Source organism: Arvicanthis niloticus, chromosome 13 (assembly GCF_011762505.2).
Source record: "Arvicanthis niloticus isolate mArvNil1 chromosome 13, mArvNil1.pat.X, whole genome shotgun sequence".
Taxonomy (NCBI): Eukaryota; Metazoa; Chordata; class Mammalia; order Rodentia; family Muridae; genus Arvicanthis; species Arvicanthis niloticus.
Window position 1 is genome coordinate 58,884,875 of NC_047670.1, and position 15,006 is coordinate 58,899,880.

A 15,006-nucleotide genomic window follows, 5' to 3' on the forward strand; every position below is an offset into this window, starting at 1 on the left:
TGTCTGTTATTTTAAATTACCTAGCCATATTAAAAATCTAAAAAAATAAATGAAAAATAAAAAAGCTAGAAAGCTAAAAAGAAAAATGTGGGATGGATCTCAACAAAACATCTTATCTGTTGATATAAATAAATTCCTCCTTATATTTCTAAACCTTGTATTAGTACAAAACATCCTGACCCAGCTGCTCAATTTCCAATGGCCAAAGGAAAAATTTGATGACACTGTAGGAATGGCTCAGTGGGTAATGTATCCACTGTTCAAGTGTCAGAACCAGAGTTCAATCCCAACACCCACATAAAAGTTCCTGAGCTGCAGAGGCAAGGACAGGGGATTCCTGGGGCAAGATAGCTAACTAGACTAACTGGCAAGCTCCGAGTTCAGGGAGACCCTACCTCAGTACATAAGCTAGAAGCTGATGGAGGAAGATAGATGTAAGGTCAACCTCTAGTCTCCACATGCACATGTATACCCTCACAGCCATACAGGAACATTCTCTCTCTCTCTCTCTCTCTCTCTCTCTCTCTCTCTCTCTCTCTCTCTCTCTCTCTCTCTCCTTTCTGCAGATAAGTAACTCTACTTCCTGCCTCTGCCCGCTGGACACAACATCCCTTATAGGTCTCTGTGATGTGTTTTATAAAGCTAAGGGGAAAAAAAAGCTAAAGATTATGGTGTGGTGAGATGGGGTACCTCAGCATTCCTCCCCCAACCCCCGAGGTATCAGCCATGTGACGGGTGTAGTATAGAATAAAGTTTACTTGGGGACATGGGAAGGGGGGTTGAGAAGGGAGTAGAGGCAGAGAGAGGAGACAGAGAAGGACAGAGAGAAAAGAGGAGAGGAGAGGAGAGGAGAGGAGAGGAGAGGAGAGGAGAGGAGAGGAGAGGAGAGGAGAGGAGAGGAGAGGAGAGGAGAGGAGAGGAGAGGCCAGCCAGGAACTCATGGAGAGAGATGGGGGAAAGGGGAAGGGGAGAGACAGAGAAGGGGGTCAGGGAGAGTAAAGAGTCAGAGAGCAAGGAAGGCCAAACAGTCCCTCTTATTGCAAGCCCGGCCTACCTGCCTGTTGCTAGGTAGCTGTTGGGTGGAGCCTAGAAGGAATGGTAAGGTGCTAACACCCTGTGTCCCCAACTCTTTCTGTAGGCTAAGCATGGGCCCTTGCCCCTCACTCAGCTCCGCAAGACCGGGGTCCACTCCACAGAAAACACCTCCATGTACCCTTTCCCAAACCTCACATCCCTGGCCCATCAACTACTCAGGGCAGGCTCTGGCTTCACTAGACACCCTACTCCTGTAAACAGTGACTGGCAGGCTCTCCCTCCCAGCATTACCGTGGCTTTAGAAAGGATGGCTTGGTGGGTAAAGGCACTTCCAACCAAGCCTGAGGACCTGGGTTCGGTTCCCCAAGACCCACATTGAGGAAGGAGAGAACCAACTCCTACGAGTTGTCCTCTGACCTCCACATGTGTATACCTACGCACATATACACACATACATATGCATAAAACATATATGCATAAATGTATAAGAAACATATAAAATGTAAAGGGTGGCATGTGCAGAGCACTCAATCTGGTCTTAGCATGCCTTTCAGTGTGTCGTCCTCCATCACTCCTACACCTGGTAGAGAGGCTCTGAACATCTGCTCAGGTCTTAGCCAGTGGAACTGTGGGGAAGTGGAACTCAATCCAGTGATTCTGGGAGACAGGGGACTGTCAAGAACTGCTTAGAGCACACTGTTCATAACAAGCCAGGGATGTCAGCTGGCCCCACAGCAGCCTCAGGAAGGGAAGAAAAGGTATGAAGGTGTAAGATGGCTCCTGGCAGAGGCCTCTACTTCAACCCAGTTCTCTAGGAGTTTCTGGGAATGTGGGCATTTGGTGCTACTTACAGGGAGGGGAGACAAGCATTCATAATGGAGGGGCAGTGTGTACAGGCTACCTTCCAGGTCATAACGCATGGGGCTGCAGAGGTTGAGGCTGAGGAGCCACGGTCAGGATGGGGAAGAGAATCCACAGGACATCTGGGATGGCTGCCAGCAGAAGGGCCTAGGGTGTGCTTTTTCGGATGAGTCCTACAGATATCAGCTGGGAGCTGGCATCAGCCTACTAAAATGAGGACAAAGAGAGAAGGGCAGGGCCAGAATGGCCTGAGGAGCTCAGGCCAGCCTCTGGCTGTCAGATAGGATGCTGAGCCGCAGAGAGAATGCCCTGCTGAGGTCTCCTGAGACTGCGTGCAAGGTTCTCCTTCTTGTTCCCACTGACCCATCCTGAGGACAATACAGAACTCCTCTGTGCCCATTGCACAGGTATGCCCAGAAGCCCCAAGATGCACAGCCGTGAGGCCATTTGAGAAGCAAGTATTCAACAGGCAAGGGGTCTGTGGCATTGGAGACACAAGCATCAGAAATTCCAATGTCTAACTTTCCCCTGGGAAAGTCAGATGGACATGAAGTGACCAGTACTGATTGTCAGGCCACACTCCCGGAAGGGCAGGCCGTGTGACAGCTGGCCTGGCTCCCACAGGCTGAGCCAAGTCTCAAACCCATTCCATGACCTAGGTACCCACCCCACGCATGTCCCAGTCTAGAATGTCTCCTGTCACCTTGAACTTAAGCCAGGAATGTAGGCAGCCAGCTCTAGACACTGCCAGCCCCTGGGTTCCTCCAACACCAGGGTAAAGGCTGGTAGGTCATCATACCACTCTTCCCGGGAACAGCTGCCTCTTCAGGTCACACTTGCCTTGGAGGCTCAGAACGAAGCTTGGCCTGCCTTTCCTTTTTGACTGTTCCTACCTTATTCCCACAGTGATCTGGAGTCTGCTGGTCCCTCTCGAGAATTCAAACCCACTCAAGACTCCCTAACAAAGACTATGTTCTGTTCCGCATATGGAAAGAAGAAAAGCCTCTTAACTGGAGAGACAGAGTGGGTGCTGAGCCCCCTGCATGCCTGTTACTCGGGACTAGACAGCCAGGCTCTGTGACCCTATAGGGTGAAGGGGAGGCTCAGAGAACCTGACCTGCAAAAGACCAGAGGGACTAGAGGATAGAAGGTGCCAGGCTCACAGTGATCTGGGGACCTCTCAAGCCATGACCTGGACAGGTGACCCAGAGAGCAAGCCAAGAGCCCAGAGGACAGAAAGGAGCAGCTGAGGAGTAAGGGCAGGGTTTGGAGACGATGGCCTCTTCACCTGCAACCTGCAAGGATTTGTCACCTGCCAATCCTGACACCTGAGAGAAGCCTTGCAGCAGTCTCTTTCTCTCTCTTTCCCCCTCTTTCCCCCTCTTCCCACCTCTCTCCTCTCTCCTCTCTCTCTCTCTCTCTCTCTCTCTCTCTCTCTCTCTCTCTCTCTCTCTCTCTCTCTCTTTGTGTGTGTGTGTGTGTGTGTGTGTGTGTGTGTGTGTGGTGTGTAAGACAAATCCCATACTGACCTGAAATACCCTATATAACCAAGGCTGGCCTCAACCTTCTGGTCCTCATGACTCCGCCTCCTAAGTGCTGGGATTAAGGTATGCACCATCGTGCTCACTTCCCTTCTCAGTCTGGAGTCCCTCTTCCTACTCAGGTATCCAGGAGCCCAAGCAGCACCTTTAAGCTGAGTCTCTACCCTTCTCTGGTACATCAACAAACAGAACATCCACAACCGTCCATCCCAGTGGGTGGTGGCACACACTGTAGCTACAGCCTGGGCTACAGAGTGAATTCCAGGACAGTCAGGACTACACAGAGAAACCCTGTCTCAAAAAACAAACAAAACCAAGCATCCACCTCATCCTATATTCTCTCCCAAAAGCCTTTCTATTGTTACTGATTCTCCCCATGAATCATCAAGGAAGATCCAGTTTTAAGTATGGTGAGTTCTTAGACTCCAAGGTCTAAGAGGGTCACTGGGAGGTGGATGCTGATCTGGGCCTGGTTTCTGAATCCTCCATGACCTTAAGCAAGCTGGGTCCCTGGTCCCTGGCTCAGTACAAGTACCCAGGAGGCCAGTGCCCTGTGGCTCCTGCTTCTCTAGTTACAGAAATACCCCCACTTCAGGGCTATTTCTGGAGGCAGTCCCCAGCCAGGAACTCTGAGCCAGTGGCCCACACTGTCCTTCATTTGAAGCAGCTGTTTGTGTCCTGTGCAGGGTGGCCTGGTACCTTAAATCTGCCCTGCTCACTGGGTCAGCCTCAAGTCTTTACTACCAGGAAGCATAACTTGTTCCTCCTCCACTTAACTGTGGGGACAGTCCCAGCTCCCCATCGAATTGCAATGATTTCCAACCAGCGAGGATCCACCAGTCTCATCCATTGACCTGGTCCCACAGAGGAAATGAGCCAGGTCCTTAGCCCATCCCCATTCTGTAACTCTGTAACTGGGGCCCATAATATCTCTCTCTCTCTCTCTCTCTCTTTCTCTCTCTCTCTCTCTCCTCTCTCCTCTCTCTCCTCTCTCTCTCAGTGTGTGAGTGTATGTGTGTCTGTGTCTGTGTGTGTGCGTGTGTCTCTCTGTGTATGTGTGTGTTTGGTTTAGGTTTTTCTATATGACCCTGACTGTCCTGAAACTCACTCTGTACTGCCGAGCAGGCTGGCCTCCAACTCACAGAGATGCACCTGCCTCTGCCTCCCCAGTACATGGATAAAACATGTGGGCCACCACTACCAGGCTAGGAGGCCATGATCTAGCCACTGGTTTAGCCTCTGGTTCCTTTGAAGCGCTCTACAGTGCCTTCCTAGGAAGCCAGTTTCCTTTATCACTAACGATCCCATGTCGCTTTACAATGACATATGATTGACAGAGCTGGAGACCTATGAATAATTCAGTGGGAAGAATGCTTGCATGGGGCCCAGGGCTCAATCATCAGCACACAGTAAAACCAGGCATGTTACCTAACAACTGTAGTGTCAGCACTCTGGAGTGGAGGGCAAGGATGTTAGAAATTCTGTCATTTTCAGCTACATAGGGGTTCAAGGACAGCCTGGGCTACATGAGACCCTTTCTAACAATTATTAAACAATGTTCTTCTGTGTGTGTGTGTGGGGGGGGGTCACATTGTAGAACTGTAAATGTTAATTCATTCCAGCACACTTTATTCCTATTTTGGAGCTGAGTGTGGTAGTGTGTGTATTCCTATATTCCCAGAGGTAAAGGACCTAAAATTTGGAGCCAGTCTGGACCACACAACAAGACTCTGTCTCGAAAGCAAACAAATGAAAAAGAATCAATGTTGCAAGCAGACATGATGGCACATACCTGTAACCCCAGCCACAAGGGAGGGTGAGACTGAGGACTGGACCCCGGAGTTAAAGGATAGCCTGGGCAACTGGTGAAATACTGACTCCTAACAAGAACAAAAGGGGCTGGGTGTGGTGACTTATGCCTGTGATCCAGTATTTCGGAGGCTGAGGCAGGAGGATTGCCATGAGTGTGAGGTTAGCGTGGGCTACATAACCAGACCTGTCTCAAACAAAATGAAACAATAAGGAAGAGAGAGAGAGAGAGAGAGAGAGAGAGGTAAAGAAAAGGAAGAGGGGCTAGAGAGATGGCTCAATGGTTAACAGCACTGGTTGATCTTCCAGAGGACCTGAGTTCAATTCCCAGCACCCACATGGCAGCTCACAACCATCTGTAATTCCTGTTCTAGGAGATCTGATGATCTTTTTTTGGCCTCTGAGGGTACCATGGCACATGGGCACAGATATACAAGAAGGCAACATACCCACGTACAGAAAATAAAGTGGAAAAAATTAAAAGGACAGAGGGAAGGAAGGAGGAAAGAGATAATAAATTTCAGGTACCTGACAGGGCAGGATGCCCGAATGCCTCAGTCCCCGCGTTCCACACCAAAATGCTGGGGTATCCAACCCCCTGCACTAGAGATATGGATATTCTGGACATTATTTGCCATGCTCTGTCTCACTTTACAAATTTAGAAACTGAAAACTGAGCCCAGCAAGGGTACCTCCCTGTACAGGTCAGAGCAAGCATGCCATGGGCACCGTAGTTTGAGCCTGTCTGGCCTCTTGGCTTAGCTGGGGAATGGCAGGAGAAAGGACAGATGAACCAGTCCATGCTACCCCAGTCCTGCTTTAGCTAGAAAAGATGGGATCCCAGGACACTCATCTGGGCACTGCCTACAATCCTAGAACTTGGAGGCTGAAGCAGGAGGATCAAGAATTCAAGGCCAGCCTGGCTGCTCAGAGTGAGACCTTGTGTTAACACACACACACACACACACACACTGCAGAACATTCTCCAATACCAGCTGTGACAGGATAGCATCATTCTTTGACGGTCCCAGGGCTCAGTGGCTCACCAGCCTTGCTTCTTCTGTTAGAAAAAGCAGGGAATGAGCTCGGAGAAGCCATAACTGTGAATGAGGTTGGAGAAGCCATACTTGGCTCTGGAAACCCAAGAACACTTGCTGGGGTTCCGCCTTCACTGAAGGTCTCCTTTCATTCAGGGAAATTGGCCCAATCAAGAACTTTCTCTTCTTTTGCCTGATAAGAAACTGCAAACCAACTGGCCCCACCTCCTTCTCCAGTTGGCCCCACCTCCTTCTCCAGTTGGCCCCACCTCCTTCTCCAGTGGCCCCACCTCCTTCTCCATCCCTATGGATCTCCTCGCTGCTGACAACAACAGCTCTCCGCACAACCTTAGCTTGCTCTAGCTCCTCTGCCTGAGAACCATTCGCCTCACTGGGAGGCTGCCTTCACTCCGCGCTGCTCTCCTTCCCTTCCAAGCTGCTTCTCCTCGTCCTCCTTCATCAGCACTGCGGTGACTCACTCAACACGCCACCCTACGCACTTGTACTCACCTTTGGCCAATTCACGTTGATGGTGCCACGCCCCACCCAGTAGTTGGCCTAATGCTGCTTGTATTCTAATGCTAATTTGGGGTCCCCAAGATTGATGCCTCAGAGTCTGTAGGTAAGACACTGAGTGACCCTGCCCCCAGTTAATTGTGATTGGTAAATAAAGATGACTACAAGCAATAGCTGGGCAGAAGAGACATAGGCGGGGGTTTAGGTTTCAAGGGTTTGGGGTCAGAGAGAGGAGGGAAGGAGGAGGAAGAAGCCACTATGGAATAAAGGAAGAATGTTCAGTAGAGGGAAAGGAGAAGTCGCCATAGGATAGGCAAGCCATAAAAACGTAGCTCCGAGGGCTGTCCAATTGGAGTTAAGAGCAGCCCAGCTGGAACATAGAAAATAGTAAGTTGTCACTCAGGGTTATTGATAGGGAAATCGATTCTATCAGCATGGAGGGTAGGCAGCTGCTCAGCTATCGTGCTGATTAAGGTTTATTAAAAATATAATGGCGGGCTGGAGAGATGACACAGCGGTTAAGAGCACTGACTGCTCTTCTAGAAGTCCTGAGTTCAATTCCCAGCAACCACATGGTTGCTTACAACCATCTGTGATGGGATTTGATGGCCTCATCTGGTGTGTCTGAAAACAGGCGACAGTAGATTCCTATATATATATATATATATATATATATATATATATATATATATATGCAGGGCTGGAGAGATGGTTAAGAGCACTGCTCTTCCAGAGGTCCTGAGATCAACCACTTGCTAACCACATGGTAACCACTACCCAACCATCTGTAATGAGATCCGATGCCCTCTTCTGGTGTGTCTGAAGACAGCTACAGTGTATTCATATTATAGAATAAAAAAATATATATATAATTATATATATTATATAATTATATATATATTATATATATAATTATATATATAAAATTATACACACACACACACACACACACACACACACACACATATATATATATATATATATATATATATATATATATTGGCTGGAAGTCAATAACCAAAGCCAAGGTAGAAACCACTGGCTGGGATTTTGATATTGTCTCCTACACCACCCCATCTCTCTCCACCCCTCTCTTGCCCCTTATTCACGGAGCCCTCAACATCCATATGCCAGCCTCTCTGGCCTGTGACCTCTTTAGATGGTTTCATCCTGTATCACTCCCTTTATGATCTGACCATTGAAATAATTGTCCCCAAGAAATTAGAGGGCTCTCAGAAATCTTCACTATGAGGAAAGAAGCCTGGGATGCTGGGTCTAGCCAGAGGATGGGTTTATCTCTGAGAGAAAATCCCAGTCAGTGGACCTTGTAGGAGGAGCGAGAACAATGCTAGCCCAGACTATACTAGGACCATCCTACTTGGTTCTGTGTATCTCTTGCTTTCTATTTAAACTCTAACCTCAGGGCTGGAGAGATGGCTCAGTGATAAGAGCGCTGGCTGCTCTTCCAGAGGACCCAGGTTCAGTTCCCAGCACCCACATGGTGGCTCACAACTGGCTGTATCTCCAATCCAAGAGAATCCAAATCCTTCTTCTGATCTCCATGGGCACCAGGCACATGCGTGCAGACAGAACACCCATATACATAAAACACAGTAAAATAAATTTTAAACTCAATCTCTACATTAGGACCTGGAATATAGATTTGTGGGGTGGCTGGATCTGTCTCTCCTCCCATGTAGCCACACTGAATAAGTCTCTTTTTTCTGCATTTTACTCTAAGTCGGGTTAGTTTAATTGGCTTATGGAGGAGAGGTGACTGAACCTGGCTTGTTATGGACTCTGGCTGTGACCCAATGACCAATAATAGCACCTGGGTCCTATCACATCTGGTCACCACCAGCAACTGTTCTGCCCTCAAAATCAGAGGTCCTACCATAATCTTCTGGTCCCAGGACCCCAACTTATTCCCCCACAAGCTACTGTGATGGAAAGGTTTTTCCGTTAGCCTCCCAGGTTCCATGATCAGGAACATGCCAACTAACAGGCAGTAGACACACTGAGAGAAAAAACAGACCTCATTTATATATGTACAGTGATGAATGCCCAGACGTAAAGATTTACATACAAGACTTATAATGATATTTGTATTATTCTTTTAACGTGTGTTTGTGCACATGTGTGCAGGTGTCCGTGGATTCCAGAAGAGGTCATTGGATCTCCTGGCAGCTGTAAGCCACCCATAGTGCTGAAACCCTGACTCTGGCTTGGAACCCAGCCACAGCCCCTTGTCTGGTGCATTGAGCTGGGGAGATGGCTCAGCAGTTAGTCTCTGGGCATGTCTAAGGGAGTTTCCAGAGAGGTTTATCTGAAAAGGGAGGATCCACTTGAATGTGGCCTGCATCATCCTCTGGGCTGGGGTCTGACACTAAATAAGACAGAGACAGTGAGCTGAGCACCAGAATCCATGGCTCCCTCCTTGAGGCTGGCTGTGTAGAGTGAAAAATTATAAAGGCCATTTTATGAAATATGTGTAAATTTTTCGCCTTAGACCTTGGGCAGAAAAGTGCCTGCCAGCAGGTTTGGGCCCATCTAATTAGTTACTGAGGAGGGGAAGTTACAAGACAAAGGCCTGTTAAGAACATCCCAGAAACTGACTGGCCAAGGGAGGAACTACACCCTGCCCCCATGGTACGGCCTACTAGTGTTCAAAAAAAAAAAATCAACCAATCCTGTGCACCCTCGCGAAAGTTCGCTTTTTCCCCACCCCGCCCATATATAAGCGCTAGACCCCTGAGCCACGGGGTCAGTCCCTCTATCCACTATGTGAGATATGGGGATATGGGCTGGCCCAGAGCTCTGATTTAATAAACCACCTCATGTGTTTTACAGCAAGACGGTCTCTCGTGTGTCCTTTGGGTGCGTGCTATCCTGTGACTTAAGTGGACCTCCCTTGGGGGAGTTCCGGACCTTTCAGCTGAAATGTGACCTCTGGCCTCATGCTACTGCCGTCATGCATTCCCTGCCACGGTGGACTGTAAACACAAACTGTGAACCAAAACAAGCTCTTGCTTTTCTTCCCTTTTCTCTTTTTAAACAAGATTTATTTATTCTTATGGTGTGCATATGGATATTGGGCCTTGCATGTATGTCTGAGCACCAGGAAGGTGCAGTACTGGAAGGGGCCAGAAGATGGCACCGACTCCCCTGGAACTAGAGTTACAAATGGTTTTTTGAGCCGCCTTGTGGGTGCTGGGAATGGAACCCAGCTCCGCTGGAAGAAGAATTGCTCTTAACTGCAGAGCTGTCTCCCCAGCCCCCAACCCTTCTTTTATCAAACTGCCTTGGCCAGGTACTTTGTCACAGCAACAAGAAAAGTAACTCAAATAAACTGAGAGTAACAGCATGTATCTGGTCAAACTACAAATGTTCAACTAAATAAGCATGAACCATATCTAGATATTACCAACCATAATGTGTGTTAGAGTTGCAGAGGCTGTGACTCTGGGCTAAGCTCTTGTGCTAGGCCCTGCACAGGCACAGGAGAGGTCAAGGAAATGTCCTGTCTGTTCTGGCAAAGGCTTAACTGAGACAAAACTTGCTAAATTGCTGGCAGGAAGTGAGATTCCTCCAGATCAATACTTCTTGAAGTCAAAATACACAATGCTCATCACCTGTGCTATAGTTACAAAACTCAGCCAGTCACAAAACGATGGGAGGCTGAACCAACCAAGACCATTCAGAGTGAAGCACAGGACCCTTTTGTGTTGGGAATACATGGGAAAATGGGCAGGCTTATCAGCACACAAAGGGAAGGACATACCACCGGTGCCTGTGATGCAGGAAAATATATATATATATATATATATATATATATATATATATATATATATATATCACATACCTCTCTTGCTTTATTATGATCTTTTTTTTTCCTATAGGGAGTGGGAGAAGATAGAGGGCACAAAGGATTACGGAAATGAGGAATGATTTGTAGATGGGCACAGCTTATGTGACCTGGGTGACCTGGGTCAAAAGCTGTTGGCTCAAAGAACAAACAAAGGCTTTGTCGGTGATTCTCAGCCTGGCAGAAACAGAGGCATAGGTGTGATAAGAATCTATGCTGACCGAGTTTTTAGTCTTCCCTCCCTGAGTTCCCTTTCCTCCTTTGTGGCATCTGCACCTATGAGAGGTGGCTGTGTTCTTTGTTTGGTGGGGGATGGAGCGCGGGGGTGGGGGGGTGGGGGATGGGAGTGGGGGGAGGAGTCAGCTAGGATGAATGGGGGAACTCTGAAGAAAGCTGCACAGTGGGGCCTTGTGGGGATTTGAATAAGAAATGGCCTCCACAGTCTCAGGCATCTGAGCACTTGGTTCCTGGTTGGCTGCACTATCTGGTGAAGTTTAAAAGGCGTGCCTTGGTGGAGGAAGCGTGTCACTGAAGCGTGTCAGGGTGAGCTCTGAGAGTATCAGGAGCCTCCTAAGAGGGACTAAAGGCAAATAAGTAAGTTTTCTGGAGACAGTCCACCAGTCTTACTCGGCCTTCGATGATGCGGTGAGATCTGAGAGGTGAGGTCCCAAGAGACTTCATCCCAGGATTGCTTCTTACTGCTGATATGCCTTTTCCTGCCATTATCAGTTAGCCCAGTGATCCCTGGGCCCCAGCCCACCCTACTGAGCAAATTTCCCGCAGATCAACATGAAGATGAACTTTGATGAATTAGTACTATTTTGATGAATTAATGATTTTATAGAATTCCTGAACTGATTTAAATAACTTTAGGAAGAAAGTTTTTCAGAGATGGTTTTAACTGTTTTGCCAGAAAGCTGTAATAAAGTTAGAATCAAGCACAGAATGTGCCCCCTCCTCATAAATAATAAGTGAAGGCTGCATCATACGGAACTCAATGAGCTTTCACAATTACACTAGAAAGAGAAACAGGCTTGGGACAGATTTGTGATCAAGGTCACTCATTCTAGGTCAGGCCCAAGGAAGAAGCCACAGGTGTGCATTGTGATAAAGCAAGGCCATGTGACACTGCTGCTTTAATCTTATAATGAGCTTACAGAATAGGACACTGCTTGTACTTAATATCAACATCCTCCTGTAACTCCCTTTTTATGTAACATTTTATCTATGAGGTAATTTTCTAAAGAATTTCTGTATGAGAAGGAATAAAGAAGACCAGAGAGGAGGAATAAAGTGTGGTATTTGGGGCTCTGCCCCATCCACCAAATGTATATATGTATATGTCTGTTTGGCTATATGTATGTATATACAGACATATGTAGGTATATGTGGATATACCTACAAGTATGCATGAACACTTGTGGAGCTGATAAGACAGATGGTTGGAAGCCAGGCAGTGGTGGCACACGCCTTTAATCCCAGCACTTGGGAGGCAGAAGCAGGCGGATTTCTGAGTTCTGAGGCCAGCCTGGTCTACAGAGTGAGTTCCAGGACAGCCAGGGCTACACAGAGAAACCCTATCTCAAAAAACAAAACAAAACAAAAAACAAACAAACAAACAAAAAACCAAGACAAGTCGTTGGGCCAGACTAAAATGTATGTGTGTGTGAATGTGTGTATGTCAGTGTATCTTGTCTGTATAATTGATTTTTTTTCTTTTTTCTTTTTTTCTCTTGGTCAGTAAGAGGTCCTTAAGCCAGAGTGAAGGGAGCCCTGGAAATTAAGCTTTTTTTCTTTTTGATCCCCTTGCTAACAGAAAGAGTCTATTACCAGAAGCCAATGGCTTCTGGCCTTAGAAAAGTAAAGAGTTACAGACAGAATTGCCAAGGATAAATAAACCGTGGCCTCCATCGCAGGACACTGGCATGAGAGATTGAAGCTCTGCCCTACTTACAGTTCACTCTCTCTGCTTTTCACTTTTGTTTGGTTCAGATGTGATCTAGCAGCTTCCAGTTCTGCCTCCATGACTCCTGGCCATGCTAGACTCTTATCTAGCAGTGGTTCTCAACCTTCCTAATAGTTCAACCCTTTAATACAGTTCCTCATGTTACAGTGACCCCCTCTCCAACCACAAAATTATTTCTTGGCTACTTCATCATTTTGCTACTTTTATGAATTAGACTGTAAATATCTGACACGCATGATATCTGATGCGTGACCCCCAAAGGGGTCACTACCCATAGGTTGAGAACCAATGTTTTAGAAGCATCAGCCTAAATTAACTCTTTTTGTTCTATAAGTTTCCTTGGGCATCGTGTCTTATCATAGCCACAGCAAGGTAACTCATACAGAGCTGGATTCTGAGGAAGGGTCCAAAGCCTGTCAGCATGTCCCACTCCAGTCTTTGTGGGATCTCATTCTGAACTCCAACAGACTAGGCTGAAAACCAAAATGCACTCATACGTGCTAAACATTCACAGCATCAGGGTGTATACTGTATATCTGATTAGAGAAATTAACAGCACAAACGTCCTACCAGTTCCAGTTAGCATGATAGTGGAGTTCTCCATCTTAATCCTTATACAAAAGAGGCAATTCTGTGTTAGACAATCAGGTATTTTTATACTATTTCTCTCTTCTCACCTTGCAAGGAGAAGGTATTTTCTTTTCTCCCCTTTTCTTCTTTTGGACACAGGATCTCATGTAGCTCAGGTTAGCCTCCAGCTTCCTGGGTAACCAAGGGTGACCTGGAACTACTGATCGCCATACCTACCCACTTCCATCTCCTGACTGCTGGGATGTCAAATGTACATAACATTCCTGGCTTATGTGGCACCAGGAGTGGAAGCTAGGGTTCTGCGTACACTAGGCACGCACTCTGGTCCACCCCTCAAATGAGACTTTGAGATCAGACTATCCTTCTGTAGCCTAGGATGACCTCAAACTCATGATCCTCTTCTCTGGATCATGAGCAGCTGCTTAGTGGTTTTGAAATAACCAATCTGGTTACTGTTTCCCGCCCCCAAGCCTTTTGCCATGCATAAAATCAGTTCCTTCTCCTTGCCTGTTTAGAACATTTATTCCAATTTACACAGCCATTGCCCAATTCCAAAAACAGAAAATAAAGCCAATTAAGATTGCTAAACTATGTTGTTGCAACTGTGACCTTTGACACCAGCATAGAGACATATGTGGTTCTCCTGGATGACTGACCCAAAGGCCCTGCTGATCCTGCTGACTGCTGTCTGCACTGTTGTCTGAGGGAAATGCTAAATTCTCATTAGAGGTGGTGGAGGTGTCCATGCCACTGACCTGCTGAATCCCATCCATTGGTCTCTGATGTCCAGATCTTCCTGATTTACAAACAAGGGCAAGTCACTCTCCTAGTTAAGCCCATCCTCCAGATCTTCTTGATTATAATCAAGGGCAAGTCACCCTCCTAATTAAACTCGTCATCTCGCCATTGCAGCCAAGAAAAATAGAAAGCTAGAGTAGAATCGTTGCCTGTTCCTCTTGGGCTCTCTTGCCAAAAGCTCTCTGTATCCTCACTTACGAGCTTCTAGCCCCAGGAGCCTTAGTCCATGCTTCTGGCAGGCCATGATCACTTCTAGGCAGCTCAGTTTTGAAGAGAGCAATCACATATGCTGAGGGAGAAGGAGGGGGTTTTAAGTGCCATTGCTGCTGCTTGGGAGTTAGCTCATGGGGTGGAAACACAGCTTACGGTAGTAGATCACTTGTCCATCATGCCCCAGGTCTAATCCTAAGTACCAAAAAGAAAACAAAAAACAAAAAAACAAGAAACAAACAAAGAGAAGAACATTGTATGTTGCTTCAGATAAAGTATCCCAGAGAAACCAGTCAAAATCACTGAGTCACTCCTACAGAAAGCAAGCCTTGCTGATCATGATGGTAAGTCCATTGCCAGAGGGACATTGCAAGTCCTCCTTTCTTGCACATGTGCTACATGACCTGAGACTGAGCCTGCCCAGGAATGAACTACACATACCGTGGTGACTTTGCCTGCATAAATGTGTGTAAGTGTCCCTAATAAAGGGCCCTGGGGAGGAGAGGGGATGAAGAGATGGCTTTTTGAATATGGTACTTGCAGAGGATTGGAGTCAACATTCAACAACCTCCTGCAACTCCAATTTCAGGAATCTGGTGCCACTGGTCTCCAAGGCTCTCACTGTGTACACACACACACACACACACACACACACACACACACACACACACGGAGAGAGAACATGACATATCTAAAAAACAGAAACCTCAGACCTGGAGAGATGGCTCAGCAGTTTATAGCATTAGCTGTTCTTCCAGCAGACCGGCTTCCAGAGGA

At 47.1% G+C, this 15,006-nt stretch overlaps 1 protein-coding gene across 4 annotated transcripts in view; it reads right to left on the reverse strand.

The window, feature by feature from the left end:
• Positions 1–13,580, reverse strand: part of Pnpla5 (patatin like domain 5, triacylglycerol lipase) — a 37,391-nt gene extending 23,811 nt beyond the window's left edge. Inside the window, exon 1 of one of the 4 annotated variants that reach the window (XM_076911775.1) lies at positions 13,308–13,577. The gene's annotated coding sequence lies outside the window, so the exon portion shown is untranslated. Of the gene's footprint in view, positions 1–13,307 lie in introns of all 4 variants that reach the window. The other 3 variants (XM_076911773.1, XM_076911771.1, XM_076911772.1) reach the window with 3 other exon arrangements.
• Between the last annotated feature and the right edge of the window lie 1,426 nt (positions 13,581–15,006).